Source organism: Schistocerca americana, chromosome 2 (genome assembly GCF_021461395.2).
Source record: "Schistocerca americana isolate TAMUIC-IGC-003095 chromosome 2, iqSchAmer2.1, whole genome shotgun sequence".
Taxonomy (NCBI): domain Eukaryota; kingdom Metazoa; phylum Arthropoda; class Insecta; order Orthoptera; family Acrididae; genus Schistocerca; species Schistocerca americana.
Genome location: NC_060120.1, coordinates 319,548,371 through 319,558,072, shown reverse-complemented (window position 1 = coordinate 319,558,072; position 9,702 = coordinate 319,548,371). Strand labels below are relative to the sequence as shown.

The following is a 9,702-nucleotide window of genomic DNA, read 5'->3' as shown; positions in this document are numbered from 1 at the left end:
CGCACGGCCACCATGGCCGGCTCTGTGCGCAATAGGCTGCATGATACGCAACTTCGCTCCCGACGTCCACGGCGAGGTCCAGCTTTGCAACCACGACACCATGCAGAGCGGTACAGATGTGCCCAACAACATGCCGAATGGACCGCTGTGGATTGGCATCACGTTCTCTTCACCGATGAGTGTCGCATATGCCTTCAACCAGACAATCGTCGACGACGTGTTTGGAGGCAACCCGGTCAGGCTGAACGCCATAGACGCACTGTCCAGCGAGTGCAGCAAGGTGGAGGTTCCCTGCTGTTTTGGGGTGGCATTATGTAGGGCCGACGTACGCCGCTGGTGGTCATGGAAGGCGCCGTAACGGATGTACGATACGTGAATGCCATCCTCCTACCGATAGTGCAACCATATCGGCAGAACACTGGCCTGGCATTCTTCTTGGGCTACATTTCGCGCCCCCATTGTGCATATCTTCCTTCAGAATAACGACGTCGCTCGACTAGAGTGGCCAGCTTGTTCTTTAAACATGAACCCTATCGAATATGCATGGGATGGACTGAAAAGGGCTGTTTATGGACGAGGTAACCCACCAACCACTCTGAGGGTTCTATGCCGAATCGCCGTTGAGGAGTGGGACATTCTGGATCAACAGTGCCTTGATGAACTTGTGGATAGTGTGCCACGACGAATACAGGCATGCATCAATTGGCTATTAGAACTACCGTTGTTTACAGCAATATGGACCACCACATCTGAAGGTCTCGCTGTATGGTGGTACAACATGCAATGTATGGTTTTCACGAGCAATAAAATGGGCAGAAACGATGTTTATGTTGATATCTATTCCAATTTTCTGTACAGGTTCCGGAACTCTCTGAACCGAGGTGATGCAAAACTTTTTTTGGTGTGTGTATTTTTTTTTCTTCCTATTTCGCGGTCGGTTATCTTAGTATCTGCCATTTCGACGTTCGTACGGCGATTGATACAGACTGCACTACGATCACCCACGGTGAAACAATTTCGGAAGATCGGAATCAGTATTCCGGTATTCTGTCTGATATCTTCCGTTTCTGTGCTGTTGTGATCACTGACTAAATGAATTAGTGATTTTGACCCACTTATTGTTTTTACATAGGACCAAAACCTCTTAGGGTGTTTACTCTGATCGTTTGACAAAGTTTTACTTTCAAAGTCATTGAAAGCTTCTCTCATTGCTCTCCTTGCGCTTATATTCACTTCTTTCAGCTTGTGTTTGTCAGCTAGGTTTTTACTTGTCTTGTATCTGTTTACGTAGCGCAACTGAATACTAAAGTCACCAGCAGGAAAATACTACAGTGCGAGCACAAAAACGGCGTATTTGCTCCTCTTTGAAAGACTCGGACTCTCACAAGCTCCCCTTACTCTATCTCACTCACAACCAATAATCCATACTCATTCACTCCCACTTGCCCATTCTCACTCTCTCATTCAGTCCAAGTCATTGTCAATATCTCTTTGTGCGTCTCCAACTGTCACTGTTTTCAGTCTCACAGCCACAGTCTCTTTCGTTTATCCAACTACAGTCCTCTCACTGTCACTGTCCCTCTTCTGCTCTCTCTTACTGCTACTGTCTCATGCATTCCTTCCCACTGCTGTTACCCCTTCTCAGTGTCACTATCTCTCTGTCCTTCGTTACCATTGTCATAGACCATGTCTCTCATTATCACTGGCTTTCACCCACTTCGACTTTCTCCTTCACTTTATTCCTCTCCCACTGGTACTGTCTCGTTTTTTTTCCTAGTACTGTTGTGCCACTGTCTACTAAATTCCACAGCTACTGCGTGCCTCTCTACCTCTCACAGTGCCAATGTCTCCTACATGGTTTCTATACCACAACCACTCTCTATAGTCGTCCATTATTTATTACAGTTCTGTCTCGTTCCTATTGCTATTGTCTCCTACTGTCTCAGAATAAAAAAGCGCGAATCTGTTACATTTTCTGAGTGTCCTGCCAGTAAAACGCAGACTTTGGTTAGCCTTCCCCACAATATTTTCGATGTGTTCCTTCCAATATAAGTTGTTCGTAATTGTGATTGATTTAAATTTGACTGGTTCATCATGTAACCGAAGTTTAACGGATCCCTTTTAACAATCATGTGGATGACCTCTCGCTTTTCGTTATTTAGGGTCAACTGCCAATTTTCGCACTATTCAGATATCTTTTCTAAGTCATCTTGAAATTTGTTTTGATCTTCTGATGACTTTCTTAGTCGATAAACGACAGCGTCATCTGCTAAAACCTAAGACAGCTGCTCAGATTGTCTCCCAAATCATTTACATAGATAAGGAACAGCAAAGGGGCTATAAACTACCTTGGGGAGCGCCAGAAATCACGTCTATTTTACTCGATGACTTTCCGTCAATTACTACGCCCTGTGACCTCTCTGACAGGAAATCACGAATCCAGTCACATAACTAAGATGATATTCCATAAGCACGCAATTTCACTACAATCCACTTGTGTAGTACAATGTCAAAAGCCATTTGGGTATCTAGAAATACGGAATTAATTTGTAATCCCTTGTCAATAGCACTTAACAATTCGTGCGTATAAAGAGCTAGTTGTGATTCACAAGAACGGTGTTTTCTAAATCCGTTTTGACTGTGTGTCAATAGACCGTTTTCTTCGAGGTAATTCATAATGTTCGAACACAATGTATGTCCCAAAAACCCGCTGCTTATCGACGTTAATGATATAGTCCTGTAATTTAGTGGACTACTCTGGTACCTTTCTTGAATATTGGTGTGCAACTTTATAGTTTTTATATACGGATCTTTCGTCGAGCGAACGGTTGCATATGTTTGTTAAGTATGGAACTATTGCATCAGTATACTCTGAAAGGAACCTAATTGGGATACAGTCTGGAGCAGAAGACTCGCTTTATTAAGTGACTTAAGCTACTTCATTACTCCGAGGATATCTACTTATACGTTACTCATATTGGCAGCTGTTCTTGATTCGAATTCCGGAATATTTACTTCTTCTTTTGTAAAGGCATTTCGGAAGGCTGTGCTTAATAACTTTGCTTTGGCAGCACTGTCTCTGATAGTATCTTCGTTGCTATCACGCAGAGAAGGCACTGATAGTGTCTTGCCGCTAGCACACTTCGCATACGACTAGCATCTCCTTGGATTTTCTGCCAGGTTTCGAGTCAAAGTTTGGTTGTAGAAACTATTATAAGCAACTCGCATTGAAGTCTGTGCTAAATTTCGAGCTTTGGTTAAAGATCGTCAAACTTGAAGATTTTATGTATGTTTAAACTTGGCATGGTTTTTTCGTTGTTTATGCAACAGTGTTCTGACCCGTTTTGCATACCAAGGAGGATCAGCTACGTCGTTTGTTAGTTTGGTTCAAATAGCTCTGAGCACTATGGGACTTAACTTCTGAGGTCATCAGTCCCCTAGTACTTAGAACTACTTAAACCTAACTAACCTAAGGACATCACACACATCCATGCCCGAGGCAGGATTCGAATCTGCGACCGTAGCGGTCAAGCGGCTCCAGATTGTAGCGCCTAGAACCGCTCGGCCACCACGACCGGCGTTTGTTTATTTGGTATAAATCTTTCAATTTCTGCCGATACTATTTCTTTTCATTCAGGCCGCATCTGGTTTAAATTTACATTGTTGATATGGGTGGATTGGAGATTGTCTCTCAGGAAGGCGTCAAGTGAATTTTTATTTGCTATTTTGAATAGGTATATTTTTCGTTTAATTTGGGGGATATGGGGGTTATCATATTCAGTCTCGCTATGACGACCCTATGTTCACTGATACCTGTAGCCGTTCCGATGCTCGTTATTAACTCAGCATTAATTGAAACTTCCTGGCAGATTAAAACTGTGTGCCCGACCGAGACTCGAACTCGGGACCTTTGCCTTTCACGGGCAAGTGCTCTACCATTTGAGCTACCGAAGCACGACTCACGCCCGGTCCTCACAGCTTTACTTCTGCCAGTATCTCGTCTCCTACCTTCCAAACTTTACTGAAACTCTCCTGCGAACCTTGTAGAACTAGCACTCCTGAAAGAAAGGATACTGCGGAGACATGGCATAGCCGCAGCGTGGGGGATGTTTCCAGAATGAGATCTTCACTCTGCAGCGGAGTGTGCGCTGATATGAAACTTCATGGCAGATTAAAACTGTGTGCGCGACCGAGACTCGAACTGGGGACCTTTGCCTTTCGCGGGCAAGTGCTCTACCATCTGAGCTACCGAAGCACGACTCACGACCGGTCCTCACAGCTTTACTTCTGCCAGTATCTCGTCTCCTATCTTCCAAACTTTACTGGCAGAAGTAAAGCTGTGAGACCGGGCGTGAGTCGTGCTTCGGTAGCTCAGATGGTAGAGCACTTGCCCGTGAAAGGCAAAAGTCCCGAGTTCGAGTCTCGGTCGGGGCAAACGGTTTTAATCTGCCAGGAAGTTTCATATCAGCGCACACTCCGCTGCAGAGTGAAAACCTCATTCTGGTCAGCATTAATTGTTGCTAAGTAGTCAAATGGTTCAAATGGCTCTGAGCACTATGGGACTCAACTGCTGTGGTCATAAGTCCCCTAGAAGTTAGAACTACTTAAACCTAACTAACCTAAGGACAGCACACAACACCCAGCCATCACGAGGCAGAGAAAATCCCTGACCCCGCCGGGAATCGAACCCGGGAACCCGGGCGTGGGAAGCGAGAACGCTACCGCACGACCACGAGATGCGGGCGCTAAGTAGTCAAATGTGTTTTCACAACCGTTTACTATTCATGTGAACTCATGAACTAACTGCTAGAAATATTTTTCAGAGAATGCGTTTATGACAACTTCGTTTTTTTTGTGTTAGCAGAAGAGCTAACACCGTTTTATGAGTGGAGGCCGAAATGCACGCGCTTTAGCTCACGCAGGCTGGCGTGAGGAGGGAAGAACTATACTGGCGTGAGGTCTAGAACATGACAAGGAATGAGAATTCAGAAAGCGGACGTAATTAGTTTGATACTTAACTTTAATCCATTAATGATGAACGTCGCTCTTGACGGTACATGATTCGCAATATTATCTGTCCAGAATACATTCTTGAAGTAATTATACGAGTAGTAACTGAATATGGCACCTTGCTAGGTCGTAGCAAATGACGTAGCTGAAGGCTATGCTAAACTGTCGTCTATGCAAATGAGAGCGTATGTAGACAGTGAACCATCGCTAGCAAAGTCGGCTGTACAACTGGGGCGAGTGCTAGGGAGTCTCTCTAGACTACACCTGCCGTGTGGCGGCGCTCGGTCTGCAATGACTGATAGTGGCAACACGCGGGTCCGACATATACTGTACTAACGGACCGCGGCCGATTTAAAGGCTACCACCTAGCCAGTGTGGTGTCTGGCGGTGACACCACAGTTTTATGCATGCCTCAGGAATTAACATGTATTTTCGCCAAAACATCGGGGGTAAAATAAAGTCACCAGCTACTATAACTGTGTGAGTCGGGTACGTGCTTGAATTCTAACTCAAGTTTTCTTTGAACCTTCCAGCAATATTGCATCATCTGAATTTGGAAGTTGGTAAAAGGATCCAATTATTATTTTATTCCGGTTGACAACAATGACATCTGCCCGTACTAACTCACAGGAACTATCTACTTCAATCTCGCGACAAGATAAACTACTTGTAACAGCAACAAACACGCCACCGCCAGCTGTGTATAGCCTATTCTTACAGAACACCATTAGGTTCTTCGGAAAAACTTCGTCTGAGCTTATCTCCGTCTTTATCCAGTGATCAGTGCCTATAACTATTTGAGCATCAGCGCTTTCTATTAGCGCTTAGGGCTCTGGTACTTTCCGTACACAGCTACGACAATTTACAACTGTTATGCCGGTGGTTCCTGTATCAACGTTCTTCCTGTGTTCGGCCTGCAATCTTTGTGATTGAAGCCCTTTTGCGAAACCAAGGCCCTCTAATCTAAAAGTCCGCCCAGTCCACGCCACACAGCCCCTGCTCCACGTGTAGCCGCCTTCTGCATAGAGTGATCTCTTGATGTATTCAGTGGAACCCGAAACCCTACCATCCTATGGCGCAATTCGAGGCATCTCCAACCTACACAGTCTCACAACCAACTGAATCTCTGATTCAGACCCTCCACTCGGCTCTGTACCAGAGATCCGCAATCGGTCCTGTCGACTATGCTGCAGATGGTCAGATCTGTTTTCATCTGGCAAGCACACTGGTAGCCTTTACCACTTCTGTTAGCCAATCTAAACCAGAGAGAATCTCTTCTGATCCATAGTGATGCACATCATTAGTAACGAAGTGAGCCACCACCTGCAGTTGGCTTCACCCCATGCTTTTCATGGCATCCAGAAGGACCCATTCCTCACCGAGTATGCACACGGAGTGCACATTGGCTTTCTTCCCTTTTCTTGACAGCCATGTTCCTAAGGATCTCCATAATGCGGCTAATGTGGAGCTCCCAATAATCTGACCCTCTTTGATTGCCTGGATCTTGCAGGCTGAGAGGTTTCCTCTGAAGCGTGAATGGTGACGGCATCTGGCTGAGCGACAGTGTCAACCACAGACAGCACCTGAAACCTGTTCATCAGACTAACTGGGGAGGCATTACGTGTGGCCGCTGGAATGTCTTTTTAGCTGCTACGCCCCGGGGCGACCTCCCACTCGACCACATGTTAGTGTTAACCTCAATTTGAGCAGTAACTGGGCTGGCCACGAGTGAGGAAAGCTCAGAGGACTTGTACGTGCTGGAAATCCACTGGATTCCCATAGCCAGTCTACAACAGTGGTGCCCACCAACTGCAACTGTGTAGTCGAAGCCATCACAGCCTGGAGCTGAGAGTGAAGTGTCACGCGCTTGGCTCGCATCCACACACGATAATCACAGTATCTATCCATACTAAAGATTGTTGAAAACTACACTACCCAGATAAACAAAGTATCGGCGTATCCTCCAGAACTCTGCTGCACACACTGACAAAGACGCAGGAACTGTGTCTAATAAATTAGATTAATAAGCAGAGATTTAAAAACCTAATTACTGAAGCACTTAGGTGAACTAAATAATTCGCCTCTGATTAGGATTTTGTAGTACGTCACAAAATCGGTTTACTTTTTGACACAAAAGAAAACGTGAGAACTGTGGCTATTACATATTAAATTAACACACGGAAACTCAAGAAACTTAACTATTAAAGCAGGCAGATGATATTATAAAATTTGCTCCTGGTTAGGAACTCGTGAAAGTCATAAAATCGGTTACTTCCCTGTTGCTGCGTCTGTCTCGGTCGGCTGCTGCTTACTTTATAATGTAAGTTATTGTCTCGCACTGGGTTTTATGTGCACATTTTGGGTGTACAAGTAGGACAACTTGGAACCTCTGTATCTCGGAAAAAGGATAAATGTATCAAGAAAAGTTTCAAGATTATGCGAGATCGGAATCTCAGGAATACATAGTATAAATATCAGCCATTTGGTGTTCATTGCCTTCTTGGAATCCGCCGCTATGTTGTGGTACTAAAAATGGTAAGTAAACGGATTTTTGCATGTTTTTAAGGAACCGCCTTTGAACCAACAAAGATTTTTGAAAACGAGGAGATGTCACTCCTAGATAAATGCCTAGACAATATACTGTTAAAATCGAACAATTTCCTGCGGTTATTTACTAGTTTCGTTTCGCCTTATACCAGATTTTACATGAGTATTTTAAATTCAGAAGTGGGAGAGAAATGAAGCTAGTTATATTGTGTGAATATGTAAGATCCGAAACAAAATGAATCACAGAGGATCTGTTGTATGAGTCACAAAAAGCAGGCTTCTGTCCAATCGATACAATGTAATAATGGTACCTCTTATGGGAGACTCTATTTCCCATGTTTTTGTACAATTTCTTGGAAATCGCCAGTGTGTCTTAGGGTCACGTCAGGCTGAACTACTATGGATATCTAACACATACAGATAACATGAGCAGAAACTCTTGAGGATGCTAACACAAAAAAATCTAATACCACTTCAGGCGCTACTTCCCAGGATATATTTTGGTTGCCTAAACAAATGGGAATATACTCAACCATTTTGGGAAAAAAAAATCTGTCGTGTCTGAGACCACAATGATCAAATGTTTTAAGAACAATACTAAATGGGAACCCATTCTAATGAAGTGCGGATTCACTTTTGCTGTATACAGTTAAATTTTCCTTGAGACTTCTGAGTCTCAATTCCATCTATGATAATGATAGAACCTGAAGAAATAGATTAAAATCTGTGCCATAGCTGGGGCTTGAACCTGCTTGCTAGGCATGTGTGTTACCCATTACACCACTTCAGCAGTACAGATAACATGGCTGCACAGACTACCCTCATCCAGTGCCCTCCCTAATACAAGCTTCAATTCCTGTCCAGCTTATTTTCCTCTTCTTAAACCCTCACTATGTCGAGGCTCTCTGATATTGGAATAGCATCCTAGCATGATGCAATGGAGAGATCCTGCTTGTACCTGAGGTGCAGGTGATCTGCAGCTCTGGTGGGGTGATGTAATGACTAGCACACCTGCCTAGTAAGCAAAGAGACATTGGTTCAAGTCCCAGCTGTCGCACATATTTTAATTCATTTCGTCAGCTTCTGTCATTATCCTTAGATAGAGCTTGTACAGAAGATACAATAGCGGTGTAGAATGTTTACATAGGAAGGGTGTTCAGCTTTTATGTCATATAGAAATACTGACATTTACTAATATAGGCAAAAGCAAAGTTTTACATGTAAAGATACATTTTACAGTTGACAATAAATAGTTTGAATTTACGATTTGAGTATAGTGTTTGTAAAGAAAACTTATTTTAAAAAGGAAATTGCGTCTGATCATTTAATACTAAGTTGACATTCTATGTTAGATGTTTGTTGATTCGCAGTATTCGTAGTGGGGTCATTTTTTTGTTTTTCTTAACAGTGTATAAAACTTCACATTGTATATAATTTGAATGGTTGTGTGTTAAAAGGTGATTGGCAGAGACTCAACCATTGCTGATCATCTATTAATGTATCTCCACATTAAAAAATGTTTCTCCTCCATTTTCTAGTTAATGCAATTACTTACATGTGACAACAGTTTTAGAATTTTTCCTACATAAACACTCTATGTAATTTTTGTATCTTCTGTAAAAATATCTGTTTAAGTCACACATCATTTTATCTGTGCTTGTAACATTCAGATGTCACTTAAAAATGGCCTACGAACCCGATTCGTGTCCAAATAAATATGATTGTACTGTACATCAGGAAGGATTTCTCATTTGATATTACTGTCGTATTCTGATAATCATAAACAGAAAATTGAGTTAATATTTTGAGAATAATTTAACAACCCGGCACAATCACGTTTATTTCTAACGAAATTGTTGGGTTTCAGGGGTATCGGCCATCCCCATATCATAAAATACGGGCATGATTCAACTCAACCATTGTGGAAACCATGTTAGCGATGAAATAAATGTGATTCTGTCGAATAATTAAATTATTCTCTGAAATCAACCCTGTTGTTGTTGTTGTGGTCTTCAGTCATGAGACTGGCTTGATGCAGCTCTCCATGCTACTCTATCCTGTGCAAGCTTCTTCATCTCCCAGTACCTACTGCAACCTACATCCTTCTGAATCTGCTTAGTGTATTGATCTCTTGGTCTCCCTCTA

The 9,702-nt window shown here is 43.1% G+C and overlaps 1 non-coding gene across 1 annotated transcript; it reads left to right on the top strand.

Annotated features, from left to right (window-relative positions):
• Window positions 1-4,360: 4,360 nt before the first annotated feature.
• Trnas-uga lies at window positions 4,361-4,434 on the top strand. Its single transcript has one exon. It is a non-coding gene; the product is annotated as a tRNA-Ser (tRNA).
• The last annotated feature ends 5,268 nt before the right edge of the window (window positions 4,435-9,702 follow it).